The sequence below is a fragment of the Heptranchias perlo genome, chromosome 36 (genome assembly GCF_035084215.1).
Source record: "Heptranchias perlo isolate sHepPer1 chromosome 36, sHepPer1.hap1, whole genome shotgun sequence".
NCBI lineage: Eukaryota > Metazoa > Chordata > Chondrichthyes > Hexanchiformes > Hexanchidae > Heptranchias > Heptranchias perlo.
The window spans coordinates 15704698-15719685 of record NC_090360.1 but is presented as its reverse complement, the minus strand read 5'-3'; the positions used below and the strand labels follow the sequence as shown (position 1 = coordinate 15719685).

General features: G+C 43.3%; 1 protein-coding gene across 3 annotated transcripts in view; it reads right to left on the bottom strand.

Moving 5' to 3' along the window:
- Nucleotides 1-14988, bottom strand: part of LOC137304136 (rho GTPase-activating protein 22-like) — a 295940-nt gene that overhangs the window by 58079 nt on the left and 222873 nt on the right. Inside the window, exon 1 of one of the 3 annotated variants that reach the window (XM_067972625.1) lies at nucleotides 39-158. The exons of the other annotated variants lie outside the window; for them this stretch is intronic. The gene's annotated coding sequence lies outside the window, so the exon portion shown is untranslated. Of the gene's footprint in view, nucleotides 1-38; nucleotides 159-14988 lie in introns of those variants that run through there. 3 annotated transcript variants of the gene reach the window in all.

The following is a 14988-nucleotide window of genomic DNA, read 5'->3' as shown; positions in this document are numbered from 1 at the left end:
CTTAGATGGCCAGCAGACAGTACTTCTACATTACTCACCGTCAGTGCTACCAGAAATGTGTGGGTAGAATACCAGACATCAGACCCCACCAGCAGCAAGCTCCCACACTCATCCCCTCCACCACATCCATCTTAAGCCAGACGAAAATTAATACTTGGTTTCCTATTGCATAAACGTTAAAATTAATGATGATCGGGGGAGGGGAAGAATCACATACACAAAAAAAAACTTCCCTAAAATCTGTGAGAGTTTTATTATTTCTGCTGCGTAGAGTCCCAAGGATGTACGAAATAGAGGGGCTTTTTCAATGAGGGGGGACATAAGTTGGTTTTCACACCTCAAATGACCTGGTGTGAGGATAAGCCAAGGCCAAGGTAAGTCTGCTTGTAAATGTAATCAGGTTTCAGCCTCCTCCTTGTGTGCTGCCCTGTTCAACACCCATTAAAGGAAACGGTAATTGAAGGGGATCGGTATCTCTTCTACTTCATTGTGCCAATTTGAAATTGGTAACTTACGAGATTGCTCAGTGCTGGCCGAATGCCACTGTGTAAACAGCCAGTGCTCAGGTGGCCTTCCGGGGAGAGGGAAAACTCCGAAGAGTTATTTTCAACATAATGTCGGACCCAAGTAATAAAATTCAATGTGATGTGATTCACATGCTTTCCAAGCAACTAGAAAGATTTGCCAAACACTTTTACACGATGCCCTATCCTTTAGAGATTGTTCCATTATGATGGTGTTTTGATTTACCCTCAGAGTGGAGTTGACAGAGTCCTCCATCACCTGATAAGGCCTCTTCTACCTGACTTAAATGGTGGATCGCCTTGGCGACCTGGTGCACAGTTGCTAAAAAGCACCACTTAACGTTGAAGAGACTTTTTGCACCTTTTGTGGCTAAGACAGAAAAGGAGGAACTAGTTTGCACTAAAAGCACTCCCGCCACCCTGCCCCCCACCCACATCCCTTAAATACAAAATTCCTCCAGCTGGGTTATACACAGTGTCAAGTGATGTGATGTAACAGTGAGCAGAAACAAGAAAACTGTTTCCTGAGTCACAGCAACCCACGAGTGTGAACAGTACGCAGTGATTCACACACACCACTGTCTCCCCTGCCTCGTCTGTCTGGTTAGTAAAGCCTGTGGGATTTGTTGCATGGAGACCTTAACATTTGTGAGGAATGCCATAAATCACCACAACACTTCTAAACTAACCATAAATGCTGTTGTGTGATGACAGGAGACACTCAACGGGTGTGGAAAGTCCAAGAACACACAGGCTCTAGCAAATAGCCTTTTGTTTCCATGGCAATTCTTGGGCCCGAATGTTCAGTGTTAAGACACCAGCAGTTGAGAGCATGTTAACTAATTTCCTTGCAAGATTTTCTTCCATTTTTATTTGTTTAGGGTGTTGATAGGGGCTGCGGTATTTTTCTTCAATGCAAGGGAAAGTTTGTAGCTCTGTGTGCAGCGTCCACTTTTTCACATGCGGTGGTGGTAACAATGGGCTCAAGCCTCACTGTTCTAAAGTGTAGTGCTTAATAGATAGAGAACTGTGATCTTTAAGTGGCTTTGGAGTTTTGATCTAGGCTCTAGCTATCGTGTAACTGACACTGTTTTTACATTGCTGCAGGAGTTCCTCAGGGCAGTGTCCTAGGCCCAACCATCTTCAGCTGCTTCATCAATGACCTTCCCTCCATCATAAGATCAGAAATGGGGACGCTCGCTGATGATTGTACAGTGTTCAGTTCCATTCGCAACCCCTCAGATAATGAAGCAGTCCATGCCCGCATGCAGCAAGACCTGGACAACATCCAGGCTTGGGCTCATAAGTCGCAAGTAACATTCGCGCCAGACAAGTGCCAGGCAATGACCATCTCCAACAAGAGAGAGTCTAACCACCTCCCCTTGACATTCAACAGCATTACCATCACCGAATCCCCCACCATCAACATCCTGGGGGTCATCATTGACAGGACCAGCCATATAAATACTGTGGCTACAAGAGCAGGTCAGAGGCTGGGTATTCAGTGGTGAGTGACTCACCTCCTGACTCCCCAAAGCCTTTCCACCATCTACAGGAGTGTGATGGAATACTCTCCGCTTGCCTGGATGAGTGCAGCTCCAACAACACTCAAGAAGCTCAACACCATCCAGGACAAAGCAGCCCGCTTGATTGGCACCCCATCCACCACCCTAAACATTTACTCCCTTCACCACCGGCGCACTGTGGCTGCAGTGTGTACCATCCACAGGATGCACTGCAACAACTCGCCAAGGCTTCTTTGACAGCACCTCCCAAACCCGCGATCTCTACCACCTAGAAGGACAAGAGCAGCAGGCACATGGGAACACCACCACCTGCACGTTCCCCTCCAAGTCACACATCATCCCGACTTAGAAATATATCGCCGTTCCTTCATCGTCGCTGGGTCAAAATCCTGGAACTCCCTTCCTAACAGCACTGTGGGAGAACCTTCACCACATGGACTGCAGCGGTTCAAGAAGGCGGCTCACCACCACCTTCTCAAGGGCAATTAGGGATGGGCAATAAATGCCGGCCTCACCAGCGACGCCCACATCCCATGAACGAATAAAAAAAAACATTGCAGACAGGATTCCACAGAAGTACAACACAAGTTGCAGGTTGGGATTTTTTTGTATCTTGTGTACCTTCCCCAGTGGCTGAGGTAGGAACATACAGGCCAGCAAACTCTTCAGTCTGATAATGGCTAGAAAAGAAGGCGGCCTGTGGTTCTGAGGTAATAGGAAAAGCCTCTTTAGATGAGTCTCAGTGCTATTTTGTACTTTACAGCACTACTGACGACAAAACAAGATAAATGCAACAACTCTTCGCACCAATGGAAGGCCATAATGGTTGGTGTTACCATCTCTAGCTTCCACATAAGCCTTGTACAAGACTGAACTGCAAACAGACTAGGACTTTTTGAAATCTGCTCAGTCCTTCATACAACACCATCCTATCTCCAGATAATTAGATATTTCTTGTTGCTTACATTTTAATACTTGAATTCTTAGTTACCAACACTACACATTATGTGAGTGATAGGCCTGTATGCGATCATTTCATTCTAAAATTGGATGCCACGATGAATGAGGGAAGTTGGTATAATATACACACATGGGATAGTGAATATCTTGTCAACAGAAGATATTTTAGGTTATTGTAAAACTGTCTTTTCTAGTCATATGTTTGTCCTATAAATGTTGTTTTCATATGGCCTTCAATGGCTATCATATAAGAGGGACACCAGCACAAAAAAATTGACAGAAGATACAAATCCAGGAAAACCCATGACCAAAGAAAACACTGCTAATACTATAAAACATAAAAGGTGGCTGAACATGGATTTCAGATTCCGATGACCAAATAGGCTCTTTGGTTTATGGCACCCTATTCTTACAACTAACCTATATTTAGATATTTGAGTGTCATTCCTGTGGCATTGCTCATGGTTGTCAGATAATGCATTGTTCAATAAGAAGAGTGTTGTGCCATGTAATGCATATTGTGGTGTTTAAGTGAAGGTGTGTCATTTTAAATGGTGTTCGGTGAAGAGAGAGTGAGGTGAATCAGAGTTTAATTAATATTTGCTGATCATTAAATAAGGTTGTTGATTCTTCAAGGGAAGAGGCTTAATTATTTAGTATTCCCGATTACAGTCTTAAAACTTCTTGCATTGATCCCTAAGGTAGAAATGTACCCAATTGCATTAAAATTTGGGTCTCAGAGTAAAAGGAAAATGGCTGCCTTACAACAGGGTCCTGTGAGGACTTATACTCTTCCAGAAGATAAGCCGTGTATCTCCTCTTTCTACCTGCGAATGACTCTTTGTTTTATGCTGCTTATCTCTGGTTGTGACGGATGTTGTTGAACTGGGAGCTGTGGGTATGGGATGGTCACTGGTGGGTCCAGTGGGGAGTTCAGGAGAAACTTCTCTACCCAGAGAAGGATTAGAATGTGGAACTCGCTACCATAAGAAGTAATTGAGGCGAATAGCGTAGATGCAATTAAGGGGAAGCTAGATAAACACATGAGGGAGAAAGGATTAGAAGGATATGTTGATGGGGTTAGATGAAGAAGGGTGGGAGGAGGCTCGTGTGGAGCATAAACACCAGCATGGACCTATTGGGCTGAATGGCCTGTTTCTGTGCTGTACATTCTATGTAATTCCATGGTGAGAAGGGGGCATGAAGTTGCCCAAGAATAGGGTTCAAAAAAAGAAAATCAGAAGACCTGTGAGGCGAGATGATGTGTCTCACTCAAGTTTGCGAGCTGGCAGTCTGATTGAGAAGCCTCTGGAGCATGTAGAGGAAGCAAAAATAAAATTTGGTTCTGCCCAGGGATAAGCAGAACAGAGAGACTGGGGGCAGGGAGTCTGTAGAGCTACATATAGAACACAAGAGAGAGAAAACCAGGGCTTTACTGAGAGTCAAGCTGGAAGAATCGAGTCCGTCTTCATTAAGAAAGGGCAACAGTGTCAGAGTTGGTTGAGTTTGAGAAGTAACTGCAGGAAAATGGGTGGAGTGAAAGTGTTTGTTAGTTTCAGGCTGCAGCACAAAAGTGCACAGCATTTTATGATTGCTTTGGATGGGGCACTGTTTTAAAATGGCAAGAGTGTTACACCATGTAATGCACAATGTATTCTGCTAAGGTGGTCCTCTGAACAAGCAATTACACTCGCTCTGTGAATACCCTCAGCGGTTTACAACAACTACAGTGAATTAAACACAAAATCTAGGCCGACACTTCAGTGCAATACAGAGGGAGTGCTGCACTGACGGAAATGCCGTCTTTCGGTGAGATGTTAAACCAAGGTCCCATCTGCCCCCTTAGGTGGATGTAAAAGATCCCATCGCACTATTTTGAAGAAGACCCAAGGAGTTCTCCCTGGTGTCCTGGCCAATATTTATCCATCAACCAACGTCACTAAAACAGATTAACTGGTCATTATCACATTGCTGTTTGTGGGATCTTGCTGTGCTCAAATTGGCTGCCACGTTTCCTACATTACAACAGTGACTACACTTTAAAAGTGAGTCATCTTGAGGTCATGAAAATCGCTATATAAATGCAAGTTCTTTTTTACAGTTTTCTGAATTTGCCCATTTAGGGCTGCAGCTTTAAAGCGACAAGACTACGTGAGCACATCACTAACATGCTCCAAATCCCAGACTACAATGAACAATGTTAGCACTTTTACTATGATGTTAGCCTTTGAAAAGCGGCTTTTTTCTCCTCCTTGTGACAAGAGCGAATGACTTTATGATTTAAACCAGTCACATATTACATAGAATTTACAGCACAGAAACAGGCCATTCGGCCCAACAGGTCTATGCCGGTGTTTATGCTCCACGCGGGCCTCCTCCCACTTTACTTCATCTAACACTATCAGCATATCCTTCTATTCCTTTCTCCCTCATGTACTTGTCTAGCTTCCCCTTGAATGCATATTTTAAAGGTCTTATTAAATATACGGAGAACATCAAACCCAGCACAGAAAAAAGTTTCATTTCATTAAATTTATGAGTTGACTATAATACTTGGCAAACTTACAACAGAATCATGCACTCATACACCCTCCCTGGATCCTTCCATCTTCCACTTCGGAACCCTCTTTCAAACACCTCCTACGAACCCTTCTATTGAACATTGCCTTCTCCCCCTCCCGACCTTTCTTTACCTTTCTCTCTCCTGCTCAGTATCCACTTTTTTTTTCTTCAACCTGTAGAATGCCTTTCTGTAAGTGAGGAGCACTTTATAAACCAAACATAGACTTAGCACGTTTGCATCAAATTGCTTTGTCCAATATTTCAATGGAGGCATTAACCTGTTTAAAATAAATGTCTCTGTTAAAAAGTAACGCTGATAAATGTGATGTGGATGTGATAAGAGTCAGCGTGACAATATCACACACTCTGACTTCCAGGCTAGACCTCGATGTGTACGAGCATTAGGCTTGGCACTGAGGCCCATCGTGGTTGAATAGCCTGATGATATTCACTGTCCTGATTGATACACGAAGAATATTCATTTAGGTGAGCCACCAGAGATCAGCAAGCACCAACAGATACATTCCAGCATGATTTGTTGGGAGGAAATTCATAAGCAATAAGCTTCCAAACTTGATGGGTGTAAGTTATTATTGGATAATGATTTACATGTTTATCTTTACATTTAGAAATCTTCCATAGAATACACAATTCCTGTCCCCAAATCCGACTAGACTCGCTATTTTGGGTCCTGTTTTTCTGTCAACCTTTACCAATGTAAATTGCTATGTCAACATTTCACATTCAAATCTGTTATGTCAACTGTCATGATGTCGTGCAAACTCTGGCCATTAGGTGGCTCTTTGGAGCGAGTTTCTGATGTTTCCCTTCCAACCCCATCACCACCTATTTATATAAAAAAAAATCCATCTCCTAAACGTTGGCAAAGTCAAGCATTATTGTATAAAGTATAAGGTGTGACATTTTGTCTGATAACGCTCCTGTGAAGCACCTTGGGACGTTTTACCATGTTAAAGGCACTATATAAATGCAAGTTGTTGTTATTGTGTAATGGATAGCTGGAAGAGATTAGATGGTGGCAATCTCATTGGGCTGGTGTCTTAGGCCATGATATCAAAGCCTGAACAAAGTACAGCTGTCTTCTGAAAATTGAGGTCAGGTTGCAGCTTGTAAATTACTCCCAGGTACATGTTTTTATAAACAACGTACGCTGATGAATTCAAAGGAAGAAATTCTATTCTATTATTATCTGTCCATTTTGTTGCTGCATCAAACATCTCTTTGTAGCTGATGGCATTATTTTGTCCAAACAATAATCTTTTTTTTCAGGTATTCTATCCAACATTATTGGGTTGATTACCAGTAGATAACACGATCAGTATGAAGTCATAATTTCTTGTGGTATAATTGTTTACCACATCGTAATGACTTGTTATTTCTAACTACTTTAGCCTGAAGTTTAGTATTTTTTTGTAAGGGATGCCACTCCTGGGAAAAGAATGCCTTTTCACCCTAGGCTCAATCATGTACATGCCCAACCAGGCGCAGAAAGAGTTAGTCCCAAGGAAATTCTCCATCTCCTCTGCCCAACCAACAAAGCTTCATTCCAAAGCTGGGCGAAAGTAGCCATTTGAAGTTTGTGCACACACACCAGTTGATCCATTCCGTCCCACCCACCCACCCAGCCCAGCTGAGTGTCCCTTGGAGCGCGGACACCGGTATTGTAGACATTGCTTCATGTGCTGCGGCCTATTCTCTGGATTAGCACAAAAACATGGTGGCATCAGCATGACCGTGAGCAAGACTCTAAATCCCTCCTATTAATTTTCTTGTCCTTGCTGAGACGATGCTGAAATCTATTTATACGGAATTGCCTGTACCTTCCTTTGCCCATATCCAAGCACCATGTGCTGAACAAATCTGACATTTTCACTTCCCACATCCTTGTGAGAGAAAATGCCAATTAGTGCCAAACGATGGGCAGTGTTGTCTTGCGGATTCAGACTCACTAGTTGTTGGATTAACACTACCTCAGCTGTATTTGATGCAAGACTTTTACAGGAAAAGGAAACCTATTTCCATCGAGGAGGGCAGAATCAGAGGTGAAAGGATAGTCCAGCACTCTGTCCCCCAGTGGTATGTTTAATTTTAAATGCATGTTTGCTCCTCTTTTAAATAAAGTATTACTGGAGTTCTGGCTAGAAAATAAGAATTCAGCTCCAAGTATTTAAAAACCCAGAAGGAAACATTCGCCATTTGGTTTTGCTTTGCTTGCTGTGTAGATCCTTCAAACATTTCACCGAAACGGTTTAAAAATGATTCCATAAGAGTGTCTAAGAACTTAATCACACCTTGATCCATGCGAAACAGGCACCCAATTGTAAACATGAGCAGACGAGCCTCGCTCCCCTAATGGCACAGTAAGTAAATTTACCACGTGGTCTCATACTGAACAATAACAAACCAAGAAGGCCCCAGCCCTTGAGTTTGCTGATCTCAGTTTGGATAGTAATGGGAATATTACCATTCCCCACAGTGTCCCCTGGGTAGAGAGGGCAAAAATCAGCCAGGGCTCAAACTCCTGATCAATGGAGTGACTCCTCCTGGATATTGGGTTGAGGACAGGAAGACCAAGCTCAATTATGATTCTTTGCCCCACCCCCTACCCTCTCCCAAATGATTGAATAGCCTGCTGACACTCCCTGGCTTAACTCAAACACAAAGAGCTGTCATCTGATGAGATATATGCCACTGCCTGAGTCACCATCTTCAGGGCAGGAGCTGGAAAAACTTGGAATACTGAAAGGGAGGGAATGTAAAACAGAAGTATTAAATGATCTCACTTTAAAGGCTAAGAGTCAAGAATTTTCCTGAGTATTCTGTGGTTCGAAAAAAATCTGGCAAATTGACAGTATACAATGCACCATTAATATCGCCCTGCTGAGCTGCTTGTGACATTGAAGTGAAGTTCATAGGTTGTAGCCCTCAGGCTGGGATTGCTTCAGCTGCAATGCATGATTATAACCTTTTCACTGCCACAGCTGCAGAATTATGTAGTTTACAATTCACTTTGAAAGATATGATCAGTTGGGGGGAGCAAGAAAGATTTACATTTATATAGCACCTTTCACAACCTCAGGAAGCCCCAAACCGCTTCACAGCCAATGAAATACTTTTGAAGTGTAGTCACTGTTGTAATGTAGGAAACGCAGCAGCCACTTTGCGCACAGCAAGCTCCCACAAACAGCAATGTGATAATGACCGTCTGTTTTTTTTAAGTGATGTTGGCCAGGACAATGGCTAGATCTCCCCTGCTCTTCGAATAGTGCCAAGGGATCTTTTACGTCCACCTGAGAGGGCAGTCGGGGCCTCGGTTTAACATCTCATCCGAAAGACGGCACCTCTGACAGTGCAGCACTCCCTCAGTACGGCAATGGGAGTGTGAGCCTGGATCAGAGGCGGGAGTGCTACCAACTGAGCCAAGGCAGAGGAAAAAGAGGTTGCAAGCAACCCCCCACCTGCCCATTAAAGTTTCTACAAATTAAATTTCTCTACCGGGTATGAGCGTACTGAGGGCCACACACCAAGATCCCACTGGAATTGTGAACAGGCAATCATTGATAAATATTGCATCCAGACTGAAACACTAAGGGGAACGCTGCTAAGCTCCTTTTATCTTTGCAGAGGGTGTGAGCGTTTGCGACTGATCCTAATCAGTTCAAGTTGAGTCACCGAGCAAAAGGGTTTTTGTAATTAAAATGATCAAGGAGGCTGCAGGAAGCCGTGGAATGTGTAAAACCACGATCAAGGCTACAGTCCAGTCCAGTCCACTGCTGGCAGGAGTCACTGGCAAATTTCTATTGTATCTTTAAGAAAATCTATTCAGAGTATCTTGTACTTTGTGTTCAAGGTCAGCTAAGGACACAAAATGCTGAGTAAGATTATTCTTCTGCTCCAATATCCATCCTTACCAAAAATAATCTCCCGTCAGAGCTCTCATTATTCCATTTTGATCCTATTTGACCCACAAAAAACGTTTCCAAGTCATTACGTCAGTCTTAATCATCTAGGAGCATCTCTTTGATCCCTGAGAAGGGAAAGTATCAAGAATTGATATTGATGCCTTTCCGCTATGGGGAATCTACCACATTCAATGCTGTTACAAGCAACAGCCATTCACTCTGTTTTAAATTTAATGGCTGCGGGCCTGGTTTCCCAGGGCTTGGGAAACCTGACAGCGGAAGGGAGGCGAGAAGGGCCGAATCCAACAGATAAGTGCCTTTCCGGCCCCTCACCCACCCCGACCTATCCACGGCCCCCTCCGATCTATCCACACGCCCTCCCCAACCCCGACCCACGATCGCTCCCTCCCTCCCCGTTCCCCTGCTGCGGCCTGGTGCTGCAGGCCTTCCCGCCCGACAGCCGGCCTCTCAATCTGGCTGCCGGCTGGGAAACAGTCAAAAAATTTAAGCCAGGTCCTGCTGTTAAATTCGGCAGGACCTCCGGGGAACCTGTATTTCCGGGTTTCCCGATTGCTAAACCTCCCTCCCCGCCTCTCTGTAAATATCGGGGCCAATAATTGTCTCCTTTTTGGGGGGGAGGTCTTAACTTAATTTGAAGTTATTTAATTCAAATTATCTGTTGATTTTAAATTTCTTCGAGCGACAAAAAGCCACCTCCTGTGTTCAATTATTTAAATTGCTTATTTCAAATTACTGGATGATTCAAATTTTTTTTTTGAACAAAAAAATCAATGGTGAGGTAACAGGAGTAGACTGTAATTCCAGTCCAACTGTTCCTTTAAAGGACTGGTGTTCCTTGTTGAAAAATCTTGCAGTATTCCCTTAGGTTTGGGAACACTAAACAGAACGAACTAAAATCTGAACGATTCAGATAAGAGTTTTTTAATTCATTCTCAGGACGTGGGCATCGCTGGCAAGGGCAGCATTTATTGCCCATTCCTAGTTGCCCTGAGAAGGTAGTGGTGGTGAGCCTTCTTCTTGAACCGCTATGTAGCGGTTTGACACAACTGAGTGTCTTGCTAGGTCACTTCAGAGGACAGTTAAGAGTCATCTACGTTGCTGTGGGACTGGAGTCACATATAGGCCCAGACCGGGTAAGGACGGCAGGTTTTCTTCCCCAAAGGACATTAGTGAACCAGTTGAGTTTTTTCGACAGCTTCGTGGTCACTTTTACTGATGCCAGCTTTTTATTTTAAGCTATATTAAAAACTGAATTGAAATTCTCAAACTGCCATGGTGGGATTTGAACTCACGTTCTCTGGATTATTAATCCAGGCCTCTGGATTACTGGTCCAATAACAGTAGAGCTTTTTTTCAAAAAAAGGGGACGGTTTTCTAGACAAGGTATTGGGCAAACCTTTTCTTTCATGGGGGGGATTTTAAGAGAAAAACCTCTGATCTTCCTGTCAGTAATGTCACACACAAGTGACGTGATACCCTTCATTGGCTTTCCATCATTAAATTGTGCAATTGCAGGCAAATGAGAAGTGATTGCCAAGCATTAGATGATGACAATGCTCCTTTAAAACATCTTGAAAATTTGTAGAAGAGAGAACATTGCAGGACCAAACTTGAGAGGAAATGACATTACTGTGACAGTGACAATGACATGAGGGAAAACTTTTTAACACAGCGAGTGGTTAGGATCTGGAATGCACTGCCCGAAGGGGCGGTGGAGGCAGATTCAAACACGGCCTTCAAAAGGGAACTGGATTAATTACTTGAAAGGAAAAAAATTGCAGGGCTAAGGGGAAAAGGCGGGGGGAGTGGGACTAGCTGGATTGCTCTTGCATAGAGCTGGTGTGGACTCGATGGGCCGAATGGCCTCCTTCTGTGCTGTAACCTTTCTATGATTCTGTAATTCTACTTGTGCCCATTGCTGATACAGAAGGGAATCTCACGCTTGCTTGATTTCCTTAAACCAGCCAAGAATAAAATAATCTGCTTAGTATTGGGTTTTTCATTTACGTTTGTTCAGCTGATTATTGCTCAATGTTAGCCAAGTTTAGTCTGCAAACGAGGAAGTGTTATGAGAAGTGCTGATCACACGATAAAGTTTACACTGGACCTCCCATGTATCATTCGCATTACAAAGAGCTTGCCCACTCAGGATTCATTTGTTGAGAATATTTTTCTATGTTTAGGTGGATGATCTGAATTCCAAACATGAAGTGGTCTGAATCCAACAATATCTCAATTTTGCTGGATTTTCGATAATTTCAGGTTGGCCCGTTATTTTGAAAGGATGATTGGTTGCATTCCAAATGCCCCCTGGCATGTGTGCACTGTATCCCCCCACCCCCTGCCATACGACTATAAATTGTATGACAGCCAGATGGCTACCATTAATAGCTTGAGACACAGAAATGATGTTTGTCTGTGCAGGGACGTTTAAAAACAATATATATCCAGGGGAGTGGAAAATACAAATGCATGGGGTGAATTACCGCTGGGGGGATAATGGGCTGTAGTGGGTTGGCCAGCCATTTTATACCCCATCTGATTTCCATTTCCATTAAAGTCAATGAAAATTTGAGCTGTCTGGGCCCCACGTTCTGAAATTCCCTGCCTTCAGCGGCCCAGGCCCTAAGCTCTGGAATTCCCCCCTTAAACCTCTCCGCCTCTCTCTCCTCCTTTAAGACACTCCTTAAAATCCAACTCTTTCACCAAGCTTTTGGTCACCCCTCTCCTAATATCTCCTTTGACTCGGTGTCTGTTTATTTCTGATTAAGCTTCTGTGAAGTACCTGGGGACCTTTTTCTATGTTAAAGCCGCTATATAAATGCAAGCTGTAGAATGGTAAATATTGGCATAGAAATTTACAATGGTAAATGTTGATGGAAAAGTATGACCATAAATTGTGACAACGGGATCTAAGGTTTGTGGACACAACATTTTTAATGTATAAATGTATATTCTGAAGCCATGGATGACTTTTTTGTGCTAAGAGATGGCGTTTTGAGAGCTGTGCTGGTGACATGAATGAGACATGTTTTAATTTCATTGTGCTCCTATTTCATTGTTGGAGGTGGTATATTTATATTTTGATTTAAGAGTTGGCACTGAATTTGAGTGCTCTTGTCATGAGCGTGTTTATTTTTGGTGAAGTTGTTAATATTAGAATAGTGGGCTTGGACACAGCAAAACTCCACAATGACTAGTTTAAAAATAAGTATAGCTGCCAATTTGTTTGTAACCTAGAGACCGTACACCATTGAAGAACTCGTACAGCATTGCACCAGGAGGCTTCCCCTGCCTCTACCGTACGCTAGTCAGCTAGGTTTTGGGCAGGAGCCCTTTAGAAAACTACTCTTGAAGTGTAGGACCGCTTTCGAAACATGATTATCAGATTCCCTCAGAAGGTATAAAATTATACACAATGTAATTTCCCTTAAAGAGCTAGTTCTTAGGGTATTTGTTCGAGAAGTAATTAACCAGAAGCATAGAGTACAGGATCCATCATAGTTTGGAGTGTGCTAAAAGATGGGGGTAACTCAATGGCAGTTTGAGACAATGTCCCGTCACTCTCCTGGTTAATGAACGTCCTCTCAATGTTGAGATGTGCTCGCTGACCTACATTGAATCCCAGGCAATGCTTGCATTTTAAAATCCCTCCATGGCCTTGCCCCTCCTTAACCCTGTAACCTCCCAGCCTTACAACCCTGAGAGATGTCTGTGCTCCTCCAATCCTGGCCTTTTGAACATCCCTGAGTTCTGTCGCTCCACCATTGGCGGCCATGCCTTCAGCTGTCTGGGCCCTAAGCTCTGGAAATCCCTCCCTAAAGCTCACTGCCTCTCTATCTCTTCCTCCTCCTTTAAGATGCTGCTTAAAACCTACCTCTTTGACCAAGCTTTTGGTCACCTGTCCTAATATCTCCGAATGTGGCTCGGTGTCGAATTTTATCTGATAACACTACTGTGGAACACTTTGAGACTTTTAACGTTAAAGGCGCTATATAAATACAATTTGTTGTTGATGATACTGCCTTGGAATATACTGCATGTTTCCTTTGCAGTTTGACCTTGTTGCGATTGGAATGTAATGGTAGACAACAACAGACTTCCAGAATCTGCTCCTGGTTGTGTAGCACGTGGTTGAGCCAGCGCGATTTTGGCATTTACTTTATTGGTTGGTAGAGGCGAGTGCTGTAGCTTTTATATTTTAAGTCGAGAAAGTCGCTCTCATTTCTTGACAGAAAAGCAACCGTGAATCGACACCATCTTTATTTCAGGCCATCGTCTCTATCCGCACAATCTGGTTTTCCCCTTCGCGCTCCCACTCATCCAATCCCGCAGGGTTTCACTCCTCCCTTGCCACTGTGTGCTTGAGGAAATGCTGTGATGATATCCTGATGTTGCGGTCAGGTCACCACTGACATCTGTTCCTCAAATTGTTACCAGTAGTGCACTTTGCTTGTGACATTGCCTTTTGCTGCTCTGTTCTTCTACATCAATCCCAACAGCTGGTCGTCATGATGCAATGTTTTTTTCTCATACTTCCTCTTGTTCCATACTCTCGGCTCCTCCCCCCCCAACATTTTCTCTCTTCTCCCTCCCCCACAATATTTCACAGCTCTACAATATGGTGAGCTCCATGACAATCTGACAAATATTCTGAAATTGGTAAATTTACCCTTCTGTTCCCTTGGTTCACTTAAAGGGCAAGCGTATCTTGCCGAACTTGAGAGATTGGTTGTTGGAGAATTCCTAGGAACTTCAGGATCTTGCATTAAGGGAAATTCTACACACAGGGGGTAATTTTAACCTAACTTTCCAGCCGGGAAACCCACAGGATTGGGTGGAATGCTGGTTTTATACCCCGCCTAATATTAGTCTCCATTGCCTTCATAGAGAGTAAAATCGGATGGGGTGTCAAACCAGCACTGCACCCGGTCCCGTCAGTTTCCAGACGGACCGGCTAGGTTAAAATTGCCCCCAAAGTGTCCACTCACAGGCTGTCTCTAAATAGCAGCTCTAAAGCATAGAGCCTGGTAACAAAGAATAACTGAGACACTAATCAGTGTCCAGGCACTTTCCAACCATCAAGTTTTTGTGATATTCCAATTCAATAGAGCTTTCCTTTAATTTGATATGCATTTTTTAAATTCATTTTAGATTTAATTTTTGTGAAACGTATTTGCAATTTGTTGGAGTATGTTTTTAAATTTGAAAGTTTTCAATCACTGGGTTTCAAAGTGTGTTTTTATGGAGACTCGGGACATTATTACACATGCCAGTGCTTAAGAAAATTTAGAGATAATAAGGGACATTTTAATTCATGAGAGCTCATCCCTCTCCCGCCCTAAGTCTCAACATCAAAACCTGTCTCTCGAGTCCTCTAGGACTCCTGTCAAAGCCCATCTCTCTTGTACCTCAACTGTCCCATCACGGCATTCAACTGTATTGTGAACAGCCCCAATGTTTTTTGCCTCT